General features: G+C 39.6%; 1 protein-coding gene and 1 long non-coding RNA gene across 3 annotated transcripts in view; one reads left to right on the forward strand and one right to left on the reverse strand.

Moving 5' to 3' along the window:
• The window catches only part of drd2b (dopamine receptor D2b), a 97,815-nt gene that overhangs the window by 62,880 nt on the left and 10,037 nt on the right, over nt 1-24,898 (reverse strand). The gene's annotated exons all lie outside the window — the stretch shown is intronic.
• Nucleotides 1,325-3,255, forward strand: LOC141385625 (uncharacterized). The gene is made up of 4 exons (XR_012406387.1): nt 1,325-1,401; nt 1,715-1,770; nt 2,345-2,404; nt 3,141-3,255. It is a non-coding gene; the product is annotated as an uncharacterized lncRNA (long non-coding RNA).

Consider the following 24,898-nt stretch of genomic DNA (forward strand, 5'->3'; position numbering starts at 1 on the left):
GCTGTGCACAGTGTGTTACTGTATATATTGCTGTTTTCACAGCATGATAATGTATTCTCAACATTTCCATACTGTGAACATGATTAACAGTATGCTACTGCAGATTTTACAATGAATTTTGGGAAAAAATCAGTTACTGTGCATCTAAATACAGTACTGCAAATGACCATGAAAAACTCTACACACACTTTATATTATTATTATTATGTTTATTTTTTTGACAAAGTATTTTGTGAAGAAAAATAAACTAACCAGTTTCTTCAGACTGTTCAGTGCATAAAACTGTCCCCTGGTTTTCCATTTTTGGGTGTACTGCACCTTAATTTTATAAGGTTAACATGAAAATATTAAATCATTTTTAATCAACATAACTTTGTGCTTAACCAAAACGTAAACTGGAACAAAAGTAATTCATTCATGAAACCAAAGTCAGCTTAAATGTCAAAATGACCAGCCTGCTTTAGACGGATTCATGAGGTTAGGGCACCCGTCATCACCATGGAGGTCACAGATCTCCGCATTTTCAAAACAATATTTTAAAATACGCACCATCTCTATAAATAAACCACAGACTTGAGTTTAAAACAACTACATTCCCGCATGAAAAACGGTTAAAACTAAATTTCATAACACATTCATTATAGAGCCATCTAAGACCGGGGCAAGTCTCACATGTCTAGCCGATTATAACCTCGTTTCGCCGGACACATGAGTGATGATGGACACCCTGGAGGTCAGAATCTCCGCTATCGGCAAAGCACGCTTAAAATTTACAAATGATATCTATAAATAAACCACAGATTTGAGTTTGTAAGAACTACATTCTCGCATGAAACACTGTTAAAATTTCATTTCGTGACATATTAAACGCAATATTTATAATATTAGCTGGGCTTTCTCATCCGCCATTACCATTTGCTTGTTGATGTGAAATGAATTCTGGGAGAAAAAAATATTAATTCTCAAAACACTTCAAACGAACTTTATTTCTTATTGTCAAGGTCAGATATATGTAATAATCTCGCTGGTAAAGTGAATAAAAAACAATGTTACTATATTGTAATCAATATCACGTTTGCACTGGTTCGGTTCAGCACTCGAGCGACTCGTATTGAACCGAATTGAACCGTTTGCTCGGGAATTATTTGATCACACGTGTTCACAAGCACATTCAGCAATATGCAATTAGTGTATAATTAGTGTATAAATGCGTGTGGCCAAGCAGTATAACGAAATAGTAATGAATCATATACAAAAAGGAATCAATTTTTATGCAGATTCGATTCTTTACTGTTCACTAAGGAGCCGATTCATAGAACCGAACGGACACGACTCGACATGCAGGCAACTCTCCTAATTTGAAATTCACCTGTCGTCTTTCATCCAGCGAATTCATCCTCGGTAAGTGTTTTAAAGTCAAATTCTGTCCGTTAAAGGATTGTTTTGTATGTATTTCTGTGTATTGTGTGTGTAATTTAAAAGAATTAACCAAGTGACATTAGTTGTAGGTTCTTATGTTATGTCACGCTGTCCGTTAACAAATGGTATTTTAAACAAGAAATAACAGACGCCAGGCGGTCATTGTAGTGTTTGCGAGGTATTAGATACAGTGAGTTTATCTTGAGTAAGTTTTTGACCATACGTTAAGTTACCTGAAAAAAACATAACTTTAACTTATTGTAACTTAACTGCATTAATGAATTCTCTATTTCAGCACAACACTGAAATGAAGGCGAAGTCACCATGAAAAGTTAAACGTTTACCGTTAAGGTAAGCTCTGGTCTTCACATAGTCATTTTGACTAAGCTATCATTATGGTAAAATTTTTCAACTGTAAGTTAGTTATTTAAGTTAAACTAAACTCATAATGAAATGAGTCTTAACTGTTTTATAAATGGAGCTGAAAATTAAATGCAGTTGAATTATTTTAAGCTAAGGTTAATATTAACAAAATACATATTAATTGTCTATTTCTCAATAATGTTAATGAGCTTGATGTATAGTGTGTCATTAATTGTACATTTAATTTTTGCTGTTCAGGTGTACCTGAGGTGAGTGTACGTTTTGAGTACACAGATATAAGCCAAAGTCATTATCATTATATATATATATATATATATATATATATATATATATATATATATATATATATATATATATATATATATATATATATAACGTTATATATATATATATCCTATTCTAAGAGAAATTGATAGGGTCAGTGAATGATTTGTGTACAAATGTATTTTAACCCCATACAGATTGGTATCGTTGTACCATAGATTTAGATTAATTAATGTTAAGTCTTATTTTACTCTAATTATATTTATCTGTTTTTCAGCTACAGTAATTGATGTTGAAAAACTGATGCTACCAATCACTCCTCACTTGATTATTCAAGGTAATGTTGATGTCTTCCTCATTTTGATTAGATTTTGAAATGTCAAGTTGTTCACAGATTTGTTGTGAGGAGTTTCATGTAAAACCTCTTTTTCTTCTTCCAGCAGTTCCTAAGATAAAAAAAAAAATCTGGTCTTAAAACACCAGTCTTTGTTTATTAGCAATTTTACTGGGCGTATGTGTTTGTTTTTTTTTCAAACAGCCTGGAAATTGTAAGTTTAGTTCAATATGTTATTTTATGCTATTCATTTTTGTCTTAACATGGATTGCATGTTGAAGCTATCGTTTTATAGTGGGAAAATGTAAAAGAGAATCACTGAATACAATGGCATAATGATTCTGCTTGTTCACAGAAGGTACTTGATTTAGTTTTCCTCAAGCGACACATCAGTTTTTATGACAATTGCTTGACACTTGAATTGAAGGGACAGTTCACCCAAAAATGAAAATAATAGCATCTTTGGCATCCTCCACTTGTTTCAAAATAGTTATATATTTATTTTGTTCCGTTGAACACAAACTCATATTTTTTAAAGAAATTTGGTTCAAATATGGATGTCAATAGCTACTGGTTACTAACATTCTTCAAAATATCTGCTTTAGTGTTTAACAGAAATTCAAACTAGTTTAAAACACGTGGAGTAAATAGTGGCAAAATAGTAAACTATTCCTTTAAATTTTTTATTCTGAGACTTTTATTTATATCTGTCTTGTCTTTTGTCATATTGTCCTTCTAGCCCAGATTGTGATGGACCTGGAATGCGACACCAGTTACTCTTAAGACAAGAACCGAATAAAGCACAGATGTGGAGGGATTTGCAGCCAAACTAACTGGAGGGAAGGAACCTTTAGGTAAAATCACCTACTTTATTTAGATCTGAAGTATTTTATTTGACATAGAGATTTATTGTTTTAATTCTAATTTAAAGAGTCTAATTTAAACAAGGTTGAGCACCCCTGGTCTGAAAGCTCAAAAATGCTGTTTCCGTGATAAGGTTAAATGTAGTTCAGAAATAGATTCATTAGGATCAATGCTTAAAGTAAACATTTTCTTCTCTCTGTAGACCAAACATGTTTACTATCCCTCACATTTTAATAAATTGTTTCTGTTTTTGTTTCTTACAGTGTGGGTGAACATCCTACCTGGATGTCCAACAAAGGCTGCACAAGAGCTCATTTGATAGCACATATTCTGTCCTGTCTACATCTCTGATGACCTGGAAGTGCTTCGACATCAGTGAGTAATACATCTTTATATTGTCATGCATACAGGATTTCTGTAAGCTTAGATTTAATGTTAGTTTGTAATCAGCAGTGACTGTTTTAAAAAATTAAGTATTTAAATTATTCTCAACATTTTACTGATTCTGTGCACAGTAACGTTATGATGATTTAGTTTGAGGAAATTTCACTGGAGATGTGTTCGTATAAAAAATAAATCAATAAATAGATTGTATGAAATGACTCGATAAAATGTTTATTTGTCTCGCTGACATGCCATCACTGCTGCATATTGAAATACAGTAATACGAATTGACAGCAGAATATTACCACAAATATTTCATGAAGTAGGCTAGACTGCTCTTTAGTTCTCTACTCAACTTTAACACATTTCCTCGTGTCGCTGAGCCTCTCTGCAGATTTTGCCAAAAATGAATGCTTAGTGATTACTTTGTTTTATGCAAACCAAATATCAGTAACTTATCATTAGCATTATTTTAAAAAAAAATCACGCACAGCTTTCATGTTCTCTAACGCAATCTTGTCTGTAAGTTAGAAGTGGATTTATACGTGTTAAAAGCCTAAAAGTATTAACATTAGTCACGTTAAATTACATTATTTTATTTATTTTATTTTAAATATGTAGCCTCTTAAAGTGAGAATGAACTGTGTTCACCCCTCTTAAATCCGTGGAAGCGCTAGTTGCGTGATCATAGAATCAGATATTCGAGCTATACAGAGTCGGACATTAAGTTAAGATGAGACTTTATTTTTTACACACCTGTGTGGACACCTGAATAGCGATCTTCAAGAACAATGCCCGCTGATCTTTTCCCCATTAACGTTAGTGTAATTGTGAATTGACAACAAACTGTATTTCACCAACAAAAACAATAAAAAAACTGTTTTATATATATATATATATATATATATATATATATATATATATATATATATATATATATATATATATATATAAAGTGCAGTGTTTCGTTTCTGAATGAATTAAATGGTTTGAGGGATGATTAGTTTTTACTTCAGTGATTGATTTTGCTTGTCATTTTTGCAGGATCATCATCATGCTGCTGCCCTTTTTCACTGTCCCTTTCCACATCATTTGGCCTTCATTATTTCCTGTCTTGTAGCAGTATTTTCACCTGTTTTTAAAATTGTAATAATTTTTGATGCATTAATTGTTGACTGGTTTTAATGATCAATTGTTCATTAGTGTTCTGTTGCTCTGTTATATTGAATTACTGCTACTGTTTTAGCATGCTTTACACAATAAACCTTTATTGTGAAGTTAAAGTTTCAGTTTCTTTATTTTTCTTGTACGTCTTGAACAGTTAAAATAACACTTGTGCAATTTTTGAAAATTTTTTACCCATTATAAAGTAGCACTATTAAATATAATAAAATAACATTTAATAACTGTAAAATACTATACAGTAATAATGAAAGTAACGTTAAAATACCGTAGTTCTTTATGGTAAAAATGTACAATAAAATACTGTTTTCAGTTTTGCAGTATGTGCACCACTACTGTAATAAGTGTTACAGTAAAAATCAACAACAGTAAAATGATGTATTACATTTTACAGTAAATGTAATACTAATGTAATTAGTATTACAGTAATGTTACTGTTTTATGAAATACAGCAGCTACTGGATAATTGTTGCCAGTAACTTACTGCTAATTTAACAAGAAATCGTTTACAGTGTAGCCATATTAACCCTAAACCCATTTCAACCTGGATTCAAATCTAATTTTAGATCAAAAATCCAACCTCAAAGGAGAGGACAACATTCTCTGATGCATTTAAGCCACTTACAGAGCATTCAAGGTTCATTCTATGTGATCTGGGAGTCGAAGTCATGACCTTGTTGTTGGTAGTGTTACGCTCCATTAGTACAGCTACAGGAAACCCTTAAAAAAGGTTCACAACAGCATATGTATCCAGCTCACCCTCAGGCTGCTCTTTTACATGTGACATGTGAATTATTTTCAGGTCTTCTGGATCCATATGACAGTTCTGTCTGAAGAACAAATCATGTTTACCCATATAGAAGTCTGGTACATGGAAATATATGCAAATTACTTATATGACATGCAAGTTTATATTTATTTTTTACACATACAAAATATAAGTCATTTATTTAATACAACCCCAAATCAGCAAAAGTTAGGACAGCATGGAAACCGCTAATAAAAAAAGCAAGTAGTAATCCTAAATTTATTTTGACTGTAATTTCTTTGCTGACACAATGAACACAAAATATTTCATGTTTTGTCTGGTCAACTTCATTTCATTTGTAAATGAACATCCTTTCCTGTCATTCAGACCTGCAACACATTTAAAAAAAAAAATTGTGACAGGAGCAATTCTGGGCTAGTGCTCAGGTAAATTGATTAAATAATGATGTGATTTGAAACAGGTGATTTGATTATGATTTGGTATAAAAGCAGCATCCAAGAAAGGTCTAGTGTTTTAGGAGCAAAGATGGGATGATCACAAGTTTGCCAATAAATATTGAGAAAATTATTGACTGACTACTAATTTGTGTGACTTAGCCACTAAACTGACAAAACGTAAAATACTTTAGTTTTCTCATGAGATCAGGCTGATATTTCACCTTTAAAAGTCCATAACATAATTAAAAGATTCACAGTATCTGTAGGTATTTCAGTTTGTAGTGCACAAGCCTAAGCCAAACAAATGCGATATCTGCCACTGCATCAAGAATCATTCATCTATAAGCGATATCACCACATGGGCTCAGAATTATTTTGGCAAACCTTTGTCAAGTACCTCATTATGTAGTTAATCCACAAATGCCAGCTAAAACTGAACGGTGCCAAAAAGGAAGCCCTATGTTAATAGTGTCCAGAGTCGCTTTTGTCTTCTCTGGACTGAAAAGTATTTGGGATGGACCAGGACACATTGGAAATGTGTACTGTGATCAGATGAATCTGTATTTCAGGTTTTTTTTTATTTTTATTTTATTTATTTTTTTGTCAGAAATAGACGGCGTTGTGCTCCAGACCAAAGAAGATAATCATCACTTGTTACCAGTAACAAGTCCAAAAGACAGAGTTTGTCATAGTATGGGGTTGTGTCAGTACCGTTGCCAAAGGTAACTTGCACTTTTGTGATAGCACTATTAACATTGAAAATTACATATACAGATGTGACCACTACAAAATGTGCCCTCTGGTGCTATTGTTAACGCCGCCGCAGAGGTACATAGATGCGCCAGCAGCTTTTGACTGCTGATTGACACTTTAACCATAGACTTTCAGCTTTGCCTTATCACAATACTAGAAAGGATAGTAGGCTACTGTTTGTGTATCTTATGGGATGTGGTGTGTTAAATTGAAATATAATTTTATTTGTTTTGGGTTTTTTTTTTTAATAAACATGTCTTTACACTTCACTGGAAGTTTTAGAAAAGATAATACATGGTGAGAAGTATAGCCCTTGGCTGCAAATATAAGAATTAAGTTTTAATTAAGAATTAAGTCTTTTAGCCTTTATGGTGTGCTATGAAATTGGGTTGGGGTGAAAAAAATGTGTTTATTTCTTAGACCATAATGGCGATGTTATTTCCTTAAATCTGCGCACACTGCAAGATAGGAAAACCATGCACAGCACACACTACAAACTACAACATATTAGGTTATTGAGCGGATGGAGCACATCACCTGATTGCAGTATAACTTGCTTTATCAATAATAATAATTATTATTAGCACACTATGCTGCCTTCTTTTCCAGGGACGCCCATGCATATTTTAACAAGACAATGCAAAACCACATTCTGCACACATTACAAAGTCCTGGCTGTAGAGAAAGACAATACAGCTAATAGACTGGCCTGTCTTCACTCCCGACCTGCCTCTAATAGAGTTTGTGTGGCGCACTTTGAAACACAAAATGCAACAACAAAAACCCTGTACTGTTGCCCACCTTACAAGCAAGGAAATTTTCACATCACAGTATGTCCGATTATATTTTTTCTTCTGGAAAAAAGTTTTAATAAACATTTTATGTCAAAATTATTAGCCCCTTTAATATATATATATATATATATATATATATATATATATATATATATATATATATATATATATATATATATATATATATATGGATTATTTGCAGAACAAACCATCATAATACAATGATTTGCCTAATTACCCTAACATACCTAGTTTACCTAGATAAGCCTTTAAATGTCACTTTAAGTTGTATAGAAGTGTCTTGAACATGATTTTGTCAAATATTATTTACTGTCTTCATGGCAAAGATAAAATAAATCAGTTATTAAAAATGAGTAACTAAAACTGTTATGTTTAGAAATGTGCTAAAAAAGCTTCTCGCTGTTAATCAGAAAATAGGGGAAAATAAACAAGGGGGCTAATAAATCAGATTTTAACAGTATATATATATATATATATATATATATATATATATATATATATATATATATATATATATATATATATATATATATATATATATATATATACACACATATATATATATATATGACATTTTATGACATGTCAAATACAAGTATAAACTTGTATGTCATGTAAGTAATTTTTATACATTGCCAAATATCAGGTTTTATATAGATATTTTACATTATGAGACAAAGATGTTATTAATAAAAATAAATGAACTAAATTTTAGTTTTAGCACAACATGTGGTTTTGTAGTTAAGAAAATGTGCAAATTTGAGCAAAAATGTATTGGACGTTTTTAATTAAACTAATTAATAATTTACGTAATTTAATTAATTTAAGTAAATTAATGTGCATCGATGGATTGCTCTTCGGTGTTTGGACTCCACACTTAAGTGAGCTAAACTTAAATGAAAAACTCTGAAAACTGAACTGTTTCAATTTACTATAATCTTCTATGTAAAGCTGCTTTGACTAAATCTACATTGTAAAAGTGCCATACAAATTAAGGTGAATTGAATTGAATTGAATTGGATAATAGCAAATATGCAGTATTTGGCTGTATAAGAGCAGCTTGTAATATAAAACTGTTCACCTACTGTGACACAACCTTTTATCTCAACAAAAAGGCATCCTCATATGGAAGGTCACATGTTAAACAGATTAACCTTGACTTTGGACTTTTCATAGTGCCTCAAGTTATATCACTGTTGATATCTCCAGGTTCATTATTACTAAATCTAGTAATTTGCACTGGATTTACCTCCAAATTTATTATAGTCCCAAAGTATAGAATATATTCACAAAGCTCTGGTTAGAGTGTTTAAATTATCAGCATCTGTCGTTTGGCAGCCTAAGCACAATAACCCAATGTCTGCAATAACCCAAATATCTACATCTTTTAAAATCTGGAAATTATGATTTTGAATAGCTATTGCCAAAAATAGATCCATGCATCATAGGATTTAGTGACCCAGGGTAACAAATAATTAAAGACATTTAAAATATTTTAAAATATATTAATAATAAACCCCTTCAGACCCTACATCCATTACAATGGACATCACATGACATTCATTTTTCTGAAATTTGGAACATAATTCAGGTCTGAAGTGGTTAAATCAATTAGGGGCTCGAACCAGCGACCTTCTTGCTGTGAGGCGACAGAACCTACTGCACCACTGCATTGTCAGTTAAGTTTATTTATAACATACACACAATAAATAACCAATGTATAATGAGATCTTGCAAGATTAAATTGCGACGAGAAGTTGCGTTGAGGTGAAAAGTCTCATGAGTTGTGATGTCCAGCCTGATCTCACCAGGAAACAATAAGTATTTTACATTTTGTTCATTTAGTGGCTAATTTGTACGAGTTCGTACGAGTTCAGTCGTACAAAAATGTACGAGTTTAAAAAGGAGACATGACACCCAACACCCCCCCTAACCCCAACCGTCATTGGGTGATGAGCATTAAAATTATAATGTAATAAAATTGTCGAATTAGATTGTACGAATTCATACGAATTAGCCACTAAATCAAAAAGTTACGAATTGTAGTAAGATTGCGTTGGCAAATCAGGTGCTTTGCAAATCAGGAGTTGTGCGTGTGAGGTAATCACTTTTTTTCACATACACATTAACCACGCTTTATAATCATGCGATGGAATAGCACTTTAGATATGCTGGAAGTCATAATCGTCGTAAACACAAATTAAATGAAGACATGTCGAGCATTTGTATTTCACTTGCATTATGGAAGTACAGTACAGACATATAAAGACCTGAATCATTCATTCATTCATTTTTTTTTCGGCTTAGTCCTTTTATTAATTCGGTTCCCCTTCGGTTGGGGAACTTCAGTGCCATGAATGGGAGGATTCGGATCAGAAGCCGCTTATCTGGAGAGTATTGAACGGGCCAATGAATGAAATTAATTGGCAGCGTAAGCTTGCGCAGGTGTGCGACATCTGCAATTATCTCAGCATATAAGCACACCTGAAGCCAGCAGACGCCATCCTTTTCGCTTCAGATCCTTTCTGAGTGAGTCGATGAGGGTTCCTCTTGCTGATCAGCACTTCAGAGCGAACGAGTGTGTCTCCCGGTCCAGAGTGGGTCTTCGCGGTGGCAGACGGTCGAGCTGGGTTACTCCCTTGCCTGCGGTTCTTTGGGTCCGGTCCTCCAGAGCGGTGCGTATAGTTGCAACTTTCCTAAAAGAGCAACACAGTCGTGCAGCACGTCCTTTTCAGGATGGCGCTCCGACTGTGCGTTTCTGGATGCGGGGGTTTCCTGTCTCCGGATGATGGACACGATCACTGCATTGCATGTTTGGGGGTCCAGCATGTTAATGCGGTGCTCGCGGGCGGTTCATGTCGTCATTGCGATGCCATGACCGTTGCACAGCTAAGATCGCGGCTAACTTTCGCAAGAGAGCGAGCCACCCCAGTTGCCTCCTGTTCTAAAATAGCAGCGGGCGCTCGGGCAGATCTGAGGGTTTCAGCGGGAGCTAATCCGCCGCCCACGGGCTCGCGGACCTCTCGCTCCTCACGGCGCTCCATCCAAGCTTCGGGTGGTGAGAGTGATCCGTCTAACCAGATGGTAGCTCTCACACTCGCTGACACCGGAGATCAGATGTCCTCCGCGGCATCGGAGGGTGGGCTTTCACTATCCGACGAAGATCCGGACCCGCTCGCCCCCTCCGGGCAGGTGAGCGCTGTCAAATCGGATCCTGAAGCGGACATGTTAGCCGTGCTTTCCCGGGCTGCTTCGGCCGTGGGGTTGGAGATGGTTTATCCCCCAGCTCCGCGGCCGGACCGACTAGATGGGTGCTACGTAGAGGACCAGAAGGCGAAGCCTTCGAAGCCTCTCGTCCCCTTCTTCCCGGAAGTGCACAGTAGGCTCACGCAGTCCTGGAGGGCACCTTTCTCTGCCCGTGCTGCGAGTGCCTCCGCCCTCACCGCCCTTGACGGCGGAGCTGCCAGGGGGTATGAGGCGATCCCGTCAGTGGAGCGCGCTATCGCGGTCAATCTTTGTCCGCGCGGCGCCTCTACGTGGCGGGGTTTGCCCCGCCTCCCGTCCAAAGCCTGTAGGTTGTCTGCCTCCCTCGGAGCCAGAGCTTATAAGGCTGCGGGCCAGGCTGCTTCTGCTTTGCACGCGATGGCCACCTACCAGCGCTACCAAGCGCAGGCGCTGGCCGAGCTGCACGAGGGCGGGTCCAACCCAAGCTTATTACATGAGCTGCGCACCGCGACCGACTATGCTCTTCGGACTACTAAGTCCGCCGCGTGTGCGCTGGGGAGGACGATGTCCACACTTGTGGTTCAGGAACGCCACCTCTGGCTAAACCTGGCCGATATGCGCGACGTTGACAAAGTTCGCTTTCTTGACTCGCCCATATCCCAGGCTGGCCTGTTCGGCGACACCGTCGGTGAATTCACCCAGGAATTCAAGGCGGTGAAAGAGCAGTCGGATGCGATGGGCAATGTCATCTATCGGCGTGGCCGTAAGCCCGCTCCGCCCGCCGAGCCATCCACCTCCGCTGTTCCTCGCCGAGGGCGCCCGCCAACGAGTGCTGCCCCGCCCCCGCCTGCGCCTCCGGCCAAGCGGGCGCGGCGTTCACCTCGAAAGCAGGCAGCCCCTCCTGCCCAGGGCGCCGTTAAGTCCGGTAAACGGACCGCGAAGCGTCCCTGAGACAGGCCATCCGGAGAAGAGGAAACTTGCTCTTTCCCCGCTGGAGGGCGGGGCCCCGATAACAACGGTACTTTTCAGTGCCACCAAAACATCAGTAAAAGAGCACTTTTTCCCTTCCCCGGATGTGACTGCACGAGTTCTGCCAGTCCGGGACGCGCTGCCTTCCGGCTCGCAGACTCTACGTGCTTCGCCAGTGGCTCACGAGCGCTGGGGGGACGGTCTCCCTTCCCTCAGCCCTCCAGCCCCCTCTCCGGAGTCAGGGTGCGGAGCCAGAGCGAATCGCTCTCCTCCAGCTTTTCCGCGGGACCCTCGTGCTTCCCGGATCAGCACACCCACTCCGCGCTGCCCCACCGCTGGTACGTCAGCGATTGTAGCGATGACTCCATTAGCGAGGGCTCTGCCTGCCTGGTTAGCGCGGGCCAGCCCCTCGCGGTGGCTCATACGCACAATCAGACTCGGTTACGCGATTCAGTTCGCGAAACAACCCCCCAAGTTTACGGGCGTGTATTTCTCCAGGGTCAACCCCCTGTCCGCCCCTGTCTTGCGAGAGGAGATTGCTGCCCTCCTGGCGAAGGGTGCAATCGAGCCGGTTCCTCCAGCCGAGATGGAGAGTGGGTTTTACAGCCCATACTTCATCGTACCCAAAAAGAGCGGTGGGTCACGGCCAATCCTAGATCTGCGCGTTTTGAACCGCTGTCTGCACAAGCTGCCGTTCAGAATGCTCACGCAGAGGCGCATTCTCCAATGCGTTCGTCCTCGGGATTGGTTTGCAGCCATAGACCTGAAGGACGCGTATTTCCATGTCTCCATTCTTCCACGCCACCGCCAATTTCTGCGGTTTGCGTTCGAGGGTCGAGCGTGGCAGTACAAGGTCCTCCCCTTCGGGCTCTCTCTGTCTCCGCGGGTCTTCACCAAACTCGCGGAGGGTGCCCTAGCGCCCCTTCGGCTCGCGGGCATTCGCATACTCAGTTATCTCGACGACTGGCTGATTTTAGCCCACTCGCGGGAGCAATTGATTATGCACAGGGACGAGGTGCTTCGGCATCTCCGCCTACTGGGGCTTCAGGTCAACCGAGAAAAGAGCAAACTCGCCCCCGTGCAGAGGATTTCTTTTCTCGGGATGGAGCTGGACTCGATCACCATGGTAGCGCACCTCTCCGAGGAACGCGCTCGCCTGTTGCTGAACTGTCTGAGGGAGCTCGACAGCAAACTAGTGGTCCCACTGAAGTTCTTTCAGAGGCTCCTGGGGCATATGGCATCCGCAGCCGCCGTTCGGGTTGCTCCATATGAGACCACTTCAGCACTGGCTTCACGATCGGGTCCCCAGACGCGCATGGCACGCGGGCACACACCGGGTCTCGGTTACTGCGCTGTGTCGCCGCGCCCTCAGCCCTTGGAACGACCCCTCGTTCCTACAGGCCGGTGTGCCTCTAGGACAGGCGTCCAGCCATGTTGTTGTTTCAACAGACGCTTCCAACACGGGTTGGGGGGCCGTGTGTCGCGGGCATGTGGCTGCGGGCCTCTGGAAGGGTGCCCAGCTGCATTGGCATATCAATCGCCTAGAGCTGTTGGCAGTGTTCCTCGCTCTCCACCGCTTTTTACCGGTGCTGGAGCGGCAACACGTGCTGGTCAGGACGGACAGTACGGCGGCGGCGGCGTATATCAACCGCATGGGGGGTATGCGCTCTCGCCGCATGTCTCAGCTCGCCCGCCGTCTGCTCCTCTGGAGTCACCCGCGGCTGAAATCGCTGCGCGCCATTCACGTCCCAGGCACGCTCAATCGTGCAGCCGATGCGCTCTCACGACAGCTGTTACGCCCTGGAGAATGGAGACTCAACCCCGAGTCTGTTCAGCTGATATGGGCGCGATTCGGGGAGGCCCAGATCGATCTGTTTGCTTCCCCCGAGAACGCTCACTGCCAGTTGTTTTTTTCCCTGACCGAGGGCTCTCTCGGCACGGATGCACTGGCCCACAGCTGGCCTCGGGGCATGCGCAAGTATGCGTTTCCCCCAGTGAGCCTGCTCGCGCAGTTTCTGTGCAAGGTCAGGGAGGACGAGGAACAGGTTCTGCTAGTTGCGCCCCTTTGGCCCAACCGGACCTGGATATCAGAGCTCTCACTCCTCGCGACGGCCCTCCCCTGGCGGATCCCTTTGAGAGAGGACCTACTCTCTCAGGGACAGGGCACCATCTGGCACCCTCGCCCCGATCTTTGGAACCTCCACGTGTGGTCCCTAGACGCGAGGAAGACTTAGGTAACCTACCGACTGCGGTGGTTAATACCATCACTCAGGCTAGAGCCCCCTCCACGAGGCGCGCCTACGCCCTGAAGTGGAGTCTATTCACTGAATGGTGCGTCTCTCGCAGAGAAGACCCCCGAAATTGCCAGATTAGTGTTGTGCTCTCTTTCCTTCAAGAGAAGTTGGACAGCAGGCTGTCGCCCTCCACTCTCAAGGTTTACGTGGCCGCCATCTCCGCTTATCATAGCGCGGTAGCTGGCGGCACCGTGGGAAAGCATAACCTGGTCATCCAGTTCCTTAGGGGTGCTAGGCGAATTAATCCATCTCGCCCCCCTCTCATGCCCTCTTGGGATCTCGCCCTCGTTCTCACGAGTCTGCGATCCGATCCCTTTGAGCCACTCGAATCAGTATCTCTAAGATTTCTGTCCCTGAAGACAGCTCTGCTGGTTGCGTTGGCCTCCATCAAGAGGGTCGGGGACCTGGAGGCATTTTCGGTCAGTGACTCGTGCCTGGAATTCGGGCCGGATTACTCTCACGTTATCCTGAGACCCCGCCCCGGTTATGTGCCCAAGGTTCCTACCACCCCCTTTAGAGATCAGGTAGTGAACCTGCAAGCGCTGCCCCCGGAGGAGGCAGACCCAGCCCTTTCTTTACTTTGTCCAGTTCGCGCTCTGCGCATTTATGTGGACCGTACTCAGAATTTTAGATCATCTGAGCAGCTCTTTGTCTGTTATGGCGGTCGGCAGCAGGGAAGTGCCGTATCGAAACAAAGATTATCCCACTGGATTGTGGATGCCATTTCACTCGCTTATTCGAGTCGAGGTCAGCCGTGTCCCCCGGGAGTACGTGCACACTCCACTCGGAGCGTTGCATCCTCTTGGGCGCGTGTACGCGGCGCCTCTCTAACAGACATCTGTAGAGCTGCGGGCTGGGCGACACCCAACACATTTGCAAGGTTTTACAATCTGCGAGTGGAGCCGGTTTCCTCAAGGGTATTAGGTAACCCTTTGGTGATTGAGGAGACAACTCGGTAGGGTGTTGAAACACGCTTGCTGCGCCATTCTCCCTAACACGGAGGTACGTGCGCCTTTTTTATCTGTCAGTAAAGTTCCCCGTCAGGTGAGCCCTGCAGATTCCTCCGTGGCCCCCAGCACTGACTCAGCGGAGGAGTCACTTGCTGGCCCACTACGTTGTAGGTCTGCCCACTGGTCAGTCCGCGTTTTGGGTATAGGTGCCTGCTATGCGTGATCCCCACTAGGCGATCCCATATGCTTATTCCGCCACGGTTAAGTCCCCCCCCTGGGCGGACCCGTGTCTTCCCTCTCCGCTAACCACTCTTTGCTATGCGTACTCCCCCTTTTTAGGGCTAGTCCATAGGTAAATTCTGCCATCTATCCCCCCCTTGGGTAACGGATGGCCTCCGCAGCGTCCTCCCTATCGGGATTGCACGCTTCCCAACGTACTGTCGTATTTCCTAGAATTATCTAGATGCTCACGACTTCCCAAAAAATATATCTAAATCCGTAAAACTTCTGTTGAAGTAGGATAAATTAGGGCCAGGGACACGTTGGAGGACCGCGCCCCCCATGATGTGGGTGCGTCACGCTTGCTTGACTATCTCCTCATCGGGGGTGTTGGTAAGGTGCAGTCATTACGGCGCTTTCCATATTCTCCCATTCATGGCACTGAAGTTCCCCAACCGAAGGGGAACGTTCGAGGTTACAGAAGTAACCCTTTGTTCCCCGAGGAGGGGAACGGAAGTGCCATATTCCGTCGCCATAATGACTGTCCCTTAGCTGTTTGAAAGTCTCTTCAGCTTAAAAGGATGGCGTCTGCTGGCTTCAGGTGTGCTTATATGCTGAGATAATTGCAGATGTCGCACACCTGCGCAAGCTTACGCTGCCAATTAATTTCATTCATTGGCCCGTTCAATACTCTCCAGATAAGCGGCTTCTGATCCGAATCCTCCCATTCATGGCACTTCCGTTCCCCTCCTCGGGGAACGAAGGGTTACTTCTGTAACCTCGAACGTTCACCAGAGAAGAACGAACCACCAACTTATCCAGCACATGTTTTATGCAGTGGATGCCCTTCCAGCTGCAACCCATCTCTGAGAAACATCCATACACACTCATTCACACTCATACACTATGGACAATTTAGCCTTTGGACTGTGGGGTAAATTAAAGCACCCAGAGGAAACCCACACGAACGCAGGGAGAACATGGAAACTCCACACAGAAACGCCAACTGACCTAGCCGAGGCTTAAACCAGCGACCTTTTTGCTATGAGGCGACAGCACTACTTACTGCACCACCGCGTCGCCAGATCTGAATCAAACTATTAATATCGTGAAGGTCTTTTAGCTGCATTTTGTAACAGGACATATACAGCTGTTCGGCTGTTTGACACTATTCTTTGCACCTACTATACTGAGTCAGTAAAGTACCACAGATACACACATTTCTAAGTACGTACACACACACACACACACACACACACATAAACTCCTCGAGACTTGTCACATCATTAATTCAAGTACCAAAAATTACATAATTTTTTTAAGCTCAATTTGTGGAAAAGAACTTGATTTCTTATGTATAGCTAAATATTTTGCAGTGTTTACCTGTCCTTCATGGAATATAATTCATTAAAAAGAAGTAAAAGATAAGATTAAATATAAGATTAAACTAGAAATAACATACTATCCATTGCATTTATTTTTAAAAGCACCTAAATTGTTTCATTCATTCATTTTCTTTTCAGTTTAGTCACTTTATTAATCCGTGGTCGCCACAGCGGAATGAACCTCCAACTTATCCAGTACGTTTTTACACAGCGGATGCCCTTCCAACCGCAACCCATCTGTGGGAAACTTTGCATTTTGTGTTTTTTTTTTCTTTAGTTGATTAAAGATCTATTTTCCATTCACATATTAGTAAATAATTTGCTAATATTTAAAAGTATATGTAAAAAGACTATTTCCCATTCATAAACTGTATAAGCAAAATATTTTGCAGTGTTTGCATGCCCTTTACAGCATATAATTCATTAAAATAAAATAAAAAATAACATTCATTAAAAGTTGGTTCAAAACATCATTTAAATAGTTCGCATTTTGTGATTTCTTGTTTTTCAGTTGAATAAAAGACTATTTTCCATTCATATATTTCAAAAACGAAGATTCCAAAAAATAATATAAAATTCTTGTATCGTCTGGTTCTCGTGAACCCAATCTTGTGTCTCGTCTTGTGGAGTATGCATCTCATCACACCCCTAATAAATAACCATTTTAGTTCTGCATTTGAGTTCTCATCCTTTCCCCACCCATCATTTTTTACCATCACTTATTAATAATCAGATATTGGAAATTAAAAGCTGCAAACGTGTAACATAATATAATTATGAAATGATAATAGAGTGTAAGCAATTATAGTTTTCAGTCACATATATAGCACAGAGGACCTGTCAAGATCACCCGCTTCGAATGTTATCACTCAATTGAATAGGCGTTAGTGGTTAACAGCTGATAGATATGGGCCAGTAGGGGCCTTCTGCGCCGCTGTTATCATTCATCAACATAGTTAATCAGCCATAATAGAGAAGACTCCAGATCTCTTTTTACATTACTGTGATGGTTTGGTTAAGGGTTATGGTAGGGGTAGACGTTAATAAAATACAATTAATGTGAAATTTAATAAATAATATAAATAATTCTCGTTAACTTCCGGCCGCAGCCTTATGTGATCTATAACTGGTTAACCATGTGAATATATGATAACAGCCAATTAGTAGGTGCAGAAGGTATATCTATCAACTGATAACCATTGATAACGCCCATGTTAATTTTTGCTCCAGATAGCATTACCCCAATGATCAGGGGTTTTGGGGGGTTTGTCATCTTCAAATTGCAGTGATATTAGAAATCTTGGTGTCATGTTTAATCGAGCTCTGTGTTTTAATAGCCATTTTAAATCTGTTGTTCGTACATGCTTTTTTCAACTGAGGAACATTGCAAAAATAGGAGATATTGTGTCAAAGGAAGAGATGGAGATGCTTGTTCATGCCTTCATCTCTTCTAGATTGGATTATTGTAATGTTCTTTTCACTTGTCTAAACAAATCCTCCATGGAGCGATTGCAAGTTGTGCAGAATGCAGCTGCGAGATTTTAAACCAACACCAGTAGGAGGTCACACATTACACCTGTGCTTCACTGGCTCCCTATCAGTTTTAGAGTAAATTTTAAGATTCTGGTCATTACATATAGAGCTCTGCATGGTCAAGCACCCCTATATATTTGAGATCTTTTAAGTAGTCACTCATGCAACCGGTCACTGAGGTCTTCTGACAAAGACCTTTTAGCCATTCCCAGAACTCGTCTTAAAACTAAAGGTGACTGTGCCTTCTGTGTGGTGGCCCCACGGCTCTGAAACTCTCTCCCGATAGCACTGAGAACTCTGGGATCAGTTGAACTTTTTATAAAAAAAGCATTTAAATACACACCTTTTTGGTCAAGCTTTTAATTAACAGTATTAGCGTTGTTGTATTTGGATTTTTTATAAGTTTTAATATGTTTTAACATGCCTTTTTTATTGTCATGTGTTCTTTTACTTGTTTTCTCTTATTGTAAAGCACTTTGTGACTCAATGTCTGGGAAAGGTTCTATATAAATAAACCTTTACTTACTTCAATCGAGTGATAACATTTGAATCAGCTCCCAAGATTCTGTTTGTGTCAAACTATTGGCTACAGATACTTTTCACCCTTATTTTGGTGATTACATGAACACTGTATTGAATATAAAAATGCTTATCGTCATTTTTGAAGATTCCTTATGGAAATGAGCACTGTGGACATTTCCATAAACAAACTATTTTGTGGTCTTTTGGAGAAAGAAGGTCATATAGTTTTGAATATGTCAAGAAGATGAGTAACTTCATGTTTTTCTACTGTAGTAGTGGTTCTGATTTGATAGCCCTTGTAATTTACACCCTTTCAAAACTGATTAAATCCGAATGTTAGAGAATTTGTTTAGGTCTAGGTTTGCAGCTACATGTGAATGGGAACCACAGTATGAGCAAAATCTAAATCAGCAACCTTTCTAATCTTTAAATATAATATGAAAACATCCTTATAAATTGTGTATGGCAAGCAGAATGTATTGTGAAAAGCAACTGACAGCATCATTCTCCCCAGCATGTCCTAGGTGGATTAAGTTACCAGACCATTCAATATTTAAGGCTCTTGACTGACAGTCTCTCCTATTGAAATGACAAGGGCTTTGCTAAATTCACCATATCGAGATGCATGGAAAGGATAAATCTGCAGGTGCTAAAGCGTGATGTGGGATCAGAAGCGAGGAGTTTTCATGCATTTAGCTGATACACTCTGTCTCTCATACACACAATTATACGAAAGGCTTTGTAAATGGATGCATGAATACAAATAACTCCAAATGCTACAAAAAATAAGGATGTAGTACCAAAAAAAATGCTACCTTCCTTACAATGTCAAGATAAAATACAATGTATTGCATTCATTCTTCTCGAAACATATGATGAGACAAGCTACAAGAGAAATGTATATTGAAAATGGCTCCTTTCAACCTATTGATATTGAAATTAAAATTGAAAATCCACCTGCTCCTCTTGACATCAAATCATACCTAAAAGCATTTGTGCCAGACACGGAAGCATGGCTGCATTCACACTGCCGAATGGGTAAATTATACAATTCATCTAATAGACATTTTCTGAATGCCTCCCTTTTGCTGCTACGGTTAGACGGGGAGCCGTACCTGAACCTACAATGAGCACAGTGACCTACATGAAAAGGTGGAAATCTCTTAACATTTAACCACAAGCAGTCAGTTTGATTCAATATAAGAAGCGTCACCCATGCTGACCCTGCACGTTACACCAAGACATAATGACTCTTCAGTTCTCTGCGTTCATGTGATCCCGAGGTGAATTGTTTTCCAAAATGGTAAAGAAATTGCCTGATACAGCCCAGCAACCGCTAGACGGAAGGTTAATGTAAATGGCTTTTTCATTGAACAAGCTGTTGGAAGTATGAGATTATGATAACGCTCATTGTGCCATGACATTTACATGCATTGTTAAAAATGCATTAGCGGAGAAATATAAATTGTGAGATTTGTGCTAAAGTTTGATAATACGGTCATTCATAAAAAAAAAAAAAAGTGTTTCTGTTTATAAATCCCTAGTAAGTCCCATAAAAAAACTATATTTTTATCATGGCACAACTGACCTTCTCAATTTAACACTGCGTGTGAATCTAGCTCGATAAATGTGGATTATTGCTGCTGAAAAGTCAAAATCAATAAGCAATTTTCTTAATCTCTAAACTTTAAACGCTCCCATGAAATAAATACTCGGTGCAGTGTTTCTAATTCACACAGCAAAATAAAACACTGACCACACATTTTCCCCTGTATGCCCTACAGCTGGATTAAGTTACCAACACAGAAAATACTGAGCTTTGCCGGATTCTCCCCTTCCACCTTGAAATAGAGGTTAATATAAATAGCTTTTTCATTGAACAAGCTGTTAGATAAATGAGATTATGATGATGCTCATTTTACTGTAAATCATCATGAATTTTAAAACGACATCATGGGAGTGCTGTTAAATCTTTTTTTTCCCGTAAGGTGAAGCAATTAAACAAGCACAGATTTTAATCTAATATTTTGACATTAAAACATCTTAAAATGATATTTCAACATCTATATCAATTAACACACTGTAAGTGTCAGGAAATAAAATTAATGATTCAATCTATTGTTATTTCAAGATACAGTACATTCCCAAATGTTTTGGTACATCCATTTTTATACGCATGTGAAGTTTAATGACGACCAATCTTAATTTGTAGGATTTATTATAGATCTGATATAGATTATAGATCCTTTTGCAGCTATAACAGCTTTAACTCAAATGTTGGGAGTATGTGGAACTTCTTGACCATTCTTCTAGAAGTGCTTTTGTGAGATCAATCACTGATGCTGAATTAGAAGGTTTTGTCGGTCTCCACTCTTCTTCAGTTTTATTTGGTTGAGGTCAGGACTCTGTGCAGGCTAGTCGATTTAAATTGCTAAACAGTTGAGGGTGGAATATTTAGGAAATTTCACAAATGGGCTCATTGCACAGGTGGCACATTATCATAATAGCACACTTGAGTTCATTGAGCTCCTGAGAGTGACCTATTCTTTCACAAATTTCTGAAGAAACAGTCTGAATGCCTAGGTACTTGATTTTATACACAGATGGCTATGGAATTCATTGGAAAACCTGACCTAAATTATCTGAAGGTGTACCAAACTTTTGTCAATGCATTGTATCTCCTTGTTACGGTTGCAGACGCGTGTGCTTCCTATTTCTTTGGTGTTTGTTGTCACGTGGTTGTGTTTTGCTTTACTTCCTGTGTCTGTGATGCATGTGTTGTGATCATGTGGTTAATTTACGTAATGCTGATCAGCTGTTCCGATCAGCAGCTCAGATGTGCCATATTCAGTTGCATCATTATTTGAGCGGCAGTGCTTTACTTGGTTGTCAGTGCGTTATTATTTCATTAAGTTCTTTCTGTGTTTTGTCAGGACTCTCGTTGAACGCTTCTCTGCCGTGTATCTTGAACATTATTCACACCCTGCTACTTAACTGATCAATGTTATTTAGTTTTTGGACTCTTTTTGCACCCTTTTGATTTTGACCATTGTTCATTAAAGACTTGCAATTGGATTCAACTTGTTGTTTTCTTTTTTCGTGATTGAGTCTTTTTATTTACTTGTGTAGATGTGCGTAAATTAAGACTTATTCAGTCTTTTAAATTAATTTCAGTGGTATTATTGACAAATTTGAAAATGTTTGTATGATTTATTTACAGTACAGTTTGGAAAGTAATATTTTCTGTCTTTTAGTAGATATATTTATATGATAGTTTGTTAACATAATGTATATACTTGATTTTGGAGGTAAGCACAGTGCAAATTACTAGATTTAGTAACACTGAACCTGACACTGTAAACAGTGATATATCTTGACACTCCCAATATCATTCCACATATATCTGCAAATTTATATATATATATATATATATATATATATATATATATATATATATATATATATATATATATATATATATATATATATATATATACCAAAACACAGCATCAATAAAATGCAGTAGTACTAGTGTGGTGTTTTAAAGATATGTTATCATGGCTAGTTTTTGGGAGATGTGCGTTTTCATATTTCATACATTTTTCATACAGCCCAAGCCTTTACTGTATTTTCAAGAGCAACAGGTGCAACTTGCATGTTGTTTTGTATTTGTTTTTTGTTTTTTTTACTCTCATAGTACTGGCAGCTGTTGACTTTGGCATTTTACCAATCTCCAGGGACCACAGTTTCAGTTAATGATTTTTTAAATTTTCTGTTGAACAGAAAAAAAAGACTCATCTTGAATGACCTGAGAGTTGTATATTAACACCAAAATTTCCTAATTTTTTCAAATTTTTTGGTTTTGGCTGAACTATTCTTTTAACTTTATCCTCAGTATGACCTAAATAAGGTTGTTTTGAAACATTTACGATTTGACAAAAAATAGCTAATAATAATAATAATAATGATGATATTAATAATAATAATAATAATAATAATAATATATAAATTAAAACAATAAAATGCAATGCAGAGCAATTATGTCTGGACATAACTGTACATTGACTTGTAGGGTTTTGTGATTTAATTTTTATGCCATGGTCTGAAATTACTACCCTGGCATTTCATGATGGAAGAAAAAAAATCAATTTACCCAAAAGGCCACAGTCTGAGTTTCTGTTCCACCCACAGGTGATCAAAGCTTTAATGGAACAAAGATTCTCCACATAATCTGAATTAAATAAGCACACGGAACAATGCTGTAATTGTTAGAAAACACTGATTTAAGTATTGTGGTGTGTCAAACCCACATTATTCCAGTGTTCTAGTTCTGTCGGTTCCTGAACTCACTCATTCTGAAGCAACCATTAGGGAAACTGGAGAAACGTCTGCTTCTTGGAGAGCAGCAGCAGAGAAACACTATAACAAGCCTCAGATGAGCTCATTAGGACTGTGTGCCCATGCTGTATCCTAACAACCGCGTCTCAAGCCTGTTTCCTGTATAGGAAGGTGTCACCATGTCTCAAGGGTCAAGCAAGACCTCTCCTGCCACAGCAGATTGGAAAATGTCATCAAGCGGATGATGATGTGGGTCTGGAACACCCTCTTTTTATATAGCATTTGGCTGGTGTCAAAGCAAAACAATTATGTGTAGCGTGTTAGGGACTGCCAATAAATCTAATTTAAAACATATCAAAATTTAGGGGATAAAAGCTGCAATTGTAATGATGAAACCCAGAAAATCACAAAAGCAGTTGTTGATTAAGCATTAATTAACTTAATGATTAAGATTAAGATTAAACTGCGTTGTGTCACAAACTCCAACAATTTAGTCCTCGTGGATCGCTGGAGAACTACACACACACCACATTAAAAAACTACAAATCCCAGCATGCACCTTGCACACACCAATTCCTGTTTTCCACTGATAGCAAAGACACACAGCTAAGGCTATTCATGCACTGATCCAAGGATTAAACTGTTTGGTGAACTTTGGTTTTTCTTGCCTATATTTGACCCCTGCTTTTTCTATTTGCTTACTGTTGATACCAAAGGCCGTAGCACACTGAGAAGTTATGCAAACGGCTGTCATTAATGCAGAATGATTATTTTCGGTTTCATTCTTGTGTGATTACCATTAGAACTACCGAAATTCTATAACTTCTAGAATGAAGATGGAAATCATTTTGACCATTCATATAAAACTGCACTGAATTAACTTTTTGTCACATCATTTTTACATTTAAAGCCTCCATTGAGTTAACAAAGACTATAGAATACATAAGACAAGTCACTCGTATAGTTTTGAATGGTGAAAAGTGTAACGATCAATATGGCGAATGAAACCCCACCTACAAGTACAGAAGCCAATCATTGATTGCTATAGACTGATGTTTCTCTGGGGAGAAGCTCGGATGAGATTTGTGCATTTACAGCAGTTTGGTGGTCAATGAACACACTAGAATCTCAACAAATATTTCCTTCAGGGACATAAGAAATATATCCACATGAAGCTTGAAATATGTACTTTAAGTTCACTTAATAACAAAAGTTTTTAGGATTTGTAATCAGTCTGTCCAGTCAAATGCACCTCACATGACAGCATTTCTGGGGCAGATTTGCCATCAAAACCAAGTTGTGGATTACTTCAGAAGAGCAGCAAGATAAGGCGAAAAATTATCCTAATTAATCATTTAATTATCCTAATTAAAAATTAGGATGATAATGTATAGAACAGCCATAAAAGAGGTTGGTTTTGTGATCTTGTGATCTTCCTTTTGAGTGCGCTTGGGCAACCTAAAAATATTCAAATTTTGTTTGATTTTGACGTTTAGAAATGAAACTAATGAGACAGTTGTTGTTTAATTGTATTGTTGCTACCTAATATGTCATGTAATAATAAGCTTGGCAAACAGTTTTGGAGAATTTGATGTTTCCACATTCAGCCAGAATAACTTGTCTTAAAGGGATTTTGTTGCAGTTTTTTGCACGTTCTTAAGCTGATTATGCTTAATAAACTGTTATGTGCTGATATGTATGTAGTGTAAAGCTTTATCCAGATTTCTATTATAAGTTAAAGGTTTAAGACAGCTTAGGCCAGTATCCAGACTTTGTATTATCAACGTTCTAGTAGTTTATTTATTTGCACATGTCTGATTGTATGGTGAGGTACAGCACATGTCACAAACAGAAGTAA

Source organism: Danio rerio, chromosome 5 (assembly GCF_049306965.1).
Source record: "Danio rerio strain Tuebingen ecotype United States chromosome 5, GRCz12tu, whole genome shotgun sequence".
Classification (NCBI taxonomy): domain Eukaryota; kingdom Metazoa; phylum Chordata; class Actinopteri; order Cypriniformes; family Danionidae; genus Danio; species Danio rerio.